General features: G+C 34.0%; 1 protein-coding gene across 1 annotated transcript in view; it reads left to right on the top strand.

Moving 5' to 3' along the window:
* Positions 1-2,866: 2,866 nt before the first annotated feature.
* Positions 2,867-7,416, top strand: part of LOC140746226 (uncharacterized) — a 59,989-nt gene continuing 55,439 nt past the window's right edge. The window contains exon 1 of the mRNA XM_073078283.1: positions 2,867-3,118. The gene's annotated coding sequence lies outside the window, so the exon portion shown is untranslated. The remainder of the gene's footprint in view (positions 3,119-7,416) is intronic.

Genomic DNA, 7,416 nt, shown 5'->3' with positions numbered 1-7,416 from the left:
ACTCCTATATTTATTATTGTTTCATTTATAAGATTGGAATAGCAAACGAGCTAGCAGTCCACCTGATGGTAATTAGTCACTGCCGCCCATGAATATATATAACCAAGTGCATATAGAACATGTTCTACCTTTTTTTTGTTGATGAGGGGGAATCCTTCAAAAGGTACCCGATGCCGTGGGAGCGACACGGGGTTATGTGGCATTTTTACCGCCCCGGTGGCCGTCCTCTGCGCTGCTTAGAGGACTCCGTGATCTCCAAAGGAACGCAACCGGAGTCCTCTTAGCACGTTGCCCGGTCAGGCTCAAACCAGGTGAGCATTTTGACGCTCGCCACTCCGTCTGGTGGGCACGACGGTATGCGACCACACATACCACCGTTCTTCACGGGGTCGCGGGACCGAGCGTTTCGAGCTCCCACTCTTGCCGCCCGCAACTCCGGAAGCGCCTTTTAGTCGCCTCTTATGGCAGGCAGGGGATACCGTAGCCCTATTCAGGTCCCGGTACTACAGGGATAAGAATACTTTCTACCTAAAGCCGACTAAAGATGAGTTGTTACTCTTACTCAGTCCTAATCAGCTAACATGCACATCCACCAAGAGCGCACTTCATTTGTGCCTAATGACATACACATGAATAGGTGTGGCAGTGATGCGGCCAGAGTCAAACCACAGAGGGTTTTACTACCTTCAAGGGTAATGGTACCCATAAGTTGCAAATAGCCCGTCCACAAACATTTGTTATTCCAAAATATTTCCAAAATTCGATGATATTTTAGCACTATAGAGCATCGTTAAGTGGTTTCATTGACGTTTATACTTTTATTTTAAATATTTATACGTAGTACAAACGTAATAATTAAAGAAATGACTAACAAAACCTTTAAAGAAATTTATTAGTTCTTTATATAACATTCATGTAATAACGCCATCTATCGGAAAACATAGAAAGCACAGAGTCTCACAAGTTACCTATATGATACACAGTTTTCGCGTGTTCTATGGCGATGTAAAGAAGTTTGTTAAACTTATGATAGATGGACTGTGTGAAAGAAATTAAATGAATAAAATAAGTTTTTTTCACAATAATTACTATGTTCGTTATTTATCTATATTTATGTCTATGTTTAAAATTATCTAAACATATTCTGAAAGTTACATATGAATTTTAGAATATTTTCAGAACGTGTCTCCATAAACTTTCAGGGACGTTATTTTCCTTATGATTTTCTTTCCGTTTAAGCAAACATAATTAAAAAAAGAAAATATCATTTTATTTCTTCCATCCGAATCTGACAAAGCGTAACGCGTTGAAGTCTTTCGTATGCCACCGTGATATTCTGATCGATAACTGCCTAGCCGGGGATCAAACCCGAAACCTTTCCACCACGCGTTTCATCAACTGGCCAAGTAGTAACAAAATTTGAAACAAAACGTTACAAATGTATAGAACATTTGTTGATTACAATAATAAAAAAGAAAAAAAAAACACGTGCTCATTACGCTACATCCAATTACTGTTCAAAATATTCCTATTACCACATAGAATAGTAATATACGTGTTTCCTTTATTATTTACTTGTTCTTGAAGGCACGTGCCCGCGAAGATAGATGATAGTGACGTTGCATAGTTGTCGGTATTTGCGCAATTACGTTACATTGCAAGAACCTCGGACGTAACTGGGAATACAGTAACAAAAGACGCATGGAAACTTGAGTGAGACATAAAGGAGACACATGATAAAGTATAAATGTTAGGAACCTCAAATTTGAAAGTGAAGCCTCTGATATTATATTTTATGTTTTACTTGAGTGAAACAAACTAAACAAACAGCAATGATAAGCGCTGCTGCGTTCTGGTTTGCAGGGAGACTTAATTTCCCGAAAGATTACAACTTAGCCCTCCGGGGTAGCGGCGCATCTGTAGCTAACCTTAGGAAATAAAATGTAATCATATCTTTGGTTGACAGATGTTCATGGGCGGCAGTTGTCTCACACCATCAGGTGAATGCACGCTTGTCTGCGACTCTTAAATTTTGAAAAAAAAAAGGAGTGAAGACTCCTGCTAGCAGAGGCATGTTTTAACGGATTAAATAAATTTCAACCTTATAAACTTTTCTATCACTGTAATAGTAAGCTATAGTAAAAGTACATATTATATGGATGTTATTAGATACGTTGTAAAGTTCGTAAATTATTAAAAGTTACGTCTTATCGTACTATAAAACTTAATAATTTTAAGAAATTAATTGACCACAGATTAATTAACTTACTTTGTGCTAAATTTTTTATTAATATATCGTTACGTGGCATGAGCCAAAATTATAAAATGTAAATTAGTTTTTCTATAAATACTTTCACAATCGAAGCGGAGCGGTGTGTGGACACAATTTATTCATAATTTAAAATTATCTAATTTTAGATTTAGCCAAATAAGGCTTTAAATACCTGTTTATCTAGCCACTAATCCCGACAGTTTATTTTTCTAACTCTGTACAAAAATATTTTTCGTCATATAGCTAAATAGGATAAAATTATCGCTAACGGTGAATCGGTAAAACAAATATTGACTAGGTTTTAAAGTTATGAAGAACCATATTTGTCAATAAGATATTGAATTTCCTTATATTTCAATGTCGTGCGTATTTAAGTATACGCTGTTCCATTGTTTTATTATCGAGGTATTTTCTATCAAGATATTTTCATAAGTTCCATCGAAGAGCGTCGCTCAAATATATCAGTCGCATCGCAAGTCAGTAAGAAACGCAATAAATCATATTAAATGGCATTTCTTCGCGATTCCATCTCGAGGTACTTATCGAGGCTCGAGTATGGCACGTTGCGTTATACCACCACCACCGCCAGTTGACCACCGTCCGGCGCGTACTAAACACGTTAGTTAGTTACTGGCACGCGATAAAACCAATTAGAAGAAAAGAAAAAAAGCATCAATTGCTCTTCGCGCGCGATTCGATTTTCGAACGCGGGAATTCATGTGATGTGTCTGCTCAGTGATTTATTTGTCCGTGTATGAAAATAATTTTATTGTTAATGTTTGTTTTATCGGATACTATTTTAAATTTGGGATTTCTGCACGCCGTACATTTGAACGTTTTAGTATGGTGAGTTTTTATTGTGTATTTTATTTTTTGTTTTTCTTACATCGCCTTAAAAATATTATATAGTATGAAAAATTAAAAAAAAAACGACGTATATTATTTAATTTTCTATATAGGTCATCTATACATTTTACACCTTTACAGCAGAACATTTACTGTAAAAAGAACGATAAAAATAAATAGGCAATATAATATCCCCTTCAAATTGAATTTTTAATTATACTGAATTACATGAAAAAACGTGTAATTTAATGGAATCAAGATGATTAATTTGGTTTCGATAGGTAAGCTTGATCTGTTTTCTGACTGAAGGTAGCAAAGCTACCTTATTGTATTCCAGTTCGAAGATATATTACTCCAAGTGATTCCATCATAGATTTTAAGGAAGGAAATGTAACTGACCCCTCACAATAGTTCTCAATAGAGAATCAACAAACGAGCATCGGACCATATTGGTCCATTCCGCTAATGGGTATGTCTACTCAACCAATATAGGAATCCTGACAGAGATTAACTAGAACAGTTACTGCTCCTGATGGCTTAGTGCGGCAGTCCTACTATATATCAGTATTCTTAAACTCTTAAATTAAACTAAGAACTTAATTAAACCGTTGTGTAACCACGCAAGATTAAGTAGAACATGCCCATACGCTTCTTATAAATAAAGTAAAAAAGTTTTAATCTGGTGTAAACCCATTAAGAATCATATTGCATTTTACGGCACTCGATAACGGAATCAAACAAGAGTAGAACTGTAAACGGTAGCCGTAATTACGATGAAGATATTTCGAAGCTGGTAAGAGATAAGTCAGTGATTCGTGACACAGATTACTTATATATAATGAAACGAGATCGTTTGTATGTGTAGGAGTCATTAATGTGCGATTTGATCAGCTGACGCATGGGTTACTTACGAGTAGAGTAAGTCATTTGAAATAATGTCATTCTGTTTTTTCGTACCTAATTGGCGGGTTTTGAGTGAGCAAAGTTTATTACTACTTTTGCAATCGTTTTATATGATATTTCAATATACACCCACAAATATTTAATATTTTGTGAAAAAATATCCTGCGTTTTTCAATAAAGTTCTTTCAAAATAGGTGCAGCTTTTCCGCACGTTGTAAGTAGCTTGTTCGTACGTAGGTATATTAGTAATTACAAAACCATATCTATTATTCTAGTATTAATCGATACTTTTAGGGAATTTCTAAAGTTAAGCTTTGAAAAAGGTATATTTAATATCTATTTGCATTTTCTATCAATTGACGAATTGAATTTTCTACAATTTTGACATTTTCGACATATGGTAACAATAATAATAATGCATAAAACAATATAAAAGTTAGTTTAAATCCGAACAAGGTGTTTTGTGTTACCAAACAGCAATATAATACACGTATCTATTCATATAAATAGAGAAATCTCTTCAATTTCTAATTTATGTTACGAGGTGTGATAAAAAAGATCATAATAAATGTAGAGTTAATTATTATCTAAATAACTTAGCGTTGAAGTAATTACAAATTTCGAACCGTGATTTAAAAAGCGAGTAAAACACAGAATGATTCATCATTAATTACTGAACTAAGTTTATTAGAATAAGATGAATTTTCATTTTTTTGATACACATGTGTTTTCGCACGACTTTTACATATTTTTTCGTAACTCTATATAATTTTGAGATTAAATTATTTTAAGTTTATCCAGTAAATAACTTTACTTTGAAAAGAATATAGGTGCAAATTAATTCAGTAGTTTTCAAAATTTGCTTGTAAAAACAAGACGCAAACAATAAAAATCTGTATTTTTTTAACATATTTTGTGCTTAGATACTTAATCATTAATATTTGTTTTGAAAAATATCCAATTACAGACACACATATGTATAAATTAATTGCCATACCTACAGATATCCTGATTAATGTGGTGTAGTTTCAAGAAATAATTTAAAATGCCCCATTAAGCGTAATTTCAGTATGTATACATCAAAGTCTTTTAAATCGTGCAGACGATAAAAATATAAATACTTTCACAGGTTTTAATAAATGGAAGAAGCAAAAAATAAATATATTATCTTCAGGTTAAACATACAAATTACGGTTAGGTAACTTATTGTTCTAAACAATAAGGTCATATTTGCATATCTGAGTTTAATTATGAAGAATATTGTTTGAATGTGGTATTTAAATATTTAAGACTGGCAATATCACTATCACACCAATGTCTTGTCTTATGCTGGTAGCACTGCTTACATACCTACATGCTGTGTTTTGGTTTTAAAAATGTGGTGGTGAGGTGTTCCAGCTTAGAACTTACAGAAAGCAACGCATTTGCGACGAATCTCCGTAATATCCGTTTTACTATGAAATATTTCCATTATATATTTTTATAGAAGTACAATTTACATCCAGTACAAAAAATTATCTTTTATGGTTCAATAAATATAGCTCGTGACAGATGGACAGACAGCAGAGGTTTACCCTATGGGAATAACAACGCAGGTTTAAGAAATGCCGGTGTAGAAATAATGTAACCAAAAATGAAAACCAGTGAATGATCAACATTTTAGTTTAGAAATGTTCTCATCGGGACGTGAAAGCGAATATATCGGCTTTTCGAGGCCTATCTTATGTCGGGGTTCTGGATATAGGCCTCTGTGCCCTTAGGGTAAAGGTACAATCAAATCATTTTTTTTATTCAAAATAGGTTCTTTACAGATCGGATTACAGATCAGGTTTGAATGTCAATGTACAATAGGGGAATAGACACTAATGTCTTCTCGTCAACTAAGATTATCTTGGATCTGCAGTCTACACTTATTCCGGTTTAATATAAAACCGTCTTTCCGGTCCGTGAAACTTACGTTACGTTATACTCTACGTCGAATATTAAATTAACGGACGAAAGTTGGCTCTCTGAGGCTTGAAGTACTTAAATCACTGCGCTTGGACCAAAATTTTATTTTTACTCTCATTTTTATACAGCTAATGTATCAAGTTCAACTTTCCAAAAAAACTATTCGTTTTTGAGAACAAAACACATCCAGAAATGTACCTAGTAACTGTGCCACTGTTGAGCACGTGTGTCCTCCCACAATAGGCCATGTGTTCACATACTTTTGACTTTTTTTAAGATTTCTCATGCAGGTTTCCTCAAGATGTTTTCTGTCAACGTTAAAGCATGTGATAATTAATTTCTAATACGATTCGAGCCTCGGACCTCTCGATCGAGAGGCTAAGTTTTAATCACTAGGTTTTCACGGCTCTAACAAGTAAGTACGAGTTTACATAACTTATAGGTATACAAGAAAAAAATACTAAATCATACAGCGAATTCTGTTTAATTTTATCTATATCTAAGAAGGTAGATAGCAGTGATAGCCTAATGGTTAAGAAATTCGGCCTCTCGATCGAGAGGTCCGAGGTTCAAATCCCAGGACTCTCCATCCATTTTTCCAATTTTTCCATCCATCCAGACCTCTGATTTTCAAAGTTATGTGCGTATTAGAAATTATCACTTGCTTAAACGGCGAAGGAAAACATCGTGAGGAAACCTGAACACCTGAGAGATTTATAAAAAAATCTCAAAGATATGTGAAATCTACCAATACGCGGTCAGCGCGGTGGACTATGGCCTAATCCTTCTCATTTTGAGAGGAGACCCGTGCCCAGCAGTAGGTTGGTAATGATGAAGCAGGTAGATACGTATGTTGTAATCTTTGAAAGCCCTTTTACTGTCCTGATTTTAAAAGGATGAGGATAAAAAACAATAAACTATAAATGCAAACGGAGTCATTGCACGTTATGAGGGGGAACTTATTTCGAATAATGTAGCTTTCTTATACTGACAGATTTATAATAGTATTCAGTGATTGTATTTGACATACCTATTAGTAATATAAGTTTTAAGTAATTATTTCGATAATTTTAATGAAGCTGTGATAGATATTATAAATTTAGTAATAACCTTACATTTTGTAAAGTAAAAGTTATTGATTATATTACCTATTTTATATATGGCAATACATTAGAGACTCGCGAGATTTATATATAAGAAGTAATTAAACAAAAGTGAAATTTTGTGCCATTTAACGTTTTATGTATGACTAGTTTCGCTCGTGGCTCTGCTCATGGGCATTATGTATTTATAATATATGTAATGTACGTATATATGTATATTATGTCGTTTCTGTCTCATCCGGTTAACATCAATAACCCCATGATTTGCCCCATCGTGTAGAGCGCATGCGCCGTTATATTTTTCGATATGGAAATCTCAAAAATTTTGTGACCCATGGTATC

This window comes from Epargyreus clarus, unplaced genomic scaffold (genome assembly GCF_041222505.1).
Source record: "Epargyreus clarus isolate Ecla_fem2 unplaced genomic scaffold, WU_Ecla_fem_2.2 ptg000012l, whole genome shotgun sequence".
Taxonomy (NCBI): domain Eukaryota; kingdom Metazoa; phylum Arthropoda; class Insecta; order Lepidoptera; family Hesperiidae; genus Epargyreus; species Epargyreus clarus.
This window is presented reverse-complemented; position numbering and strand designations above follow the sequence as displayed.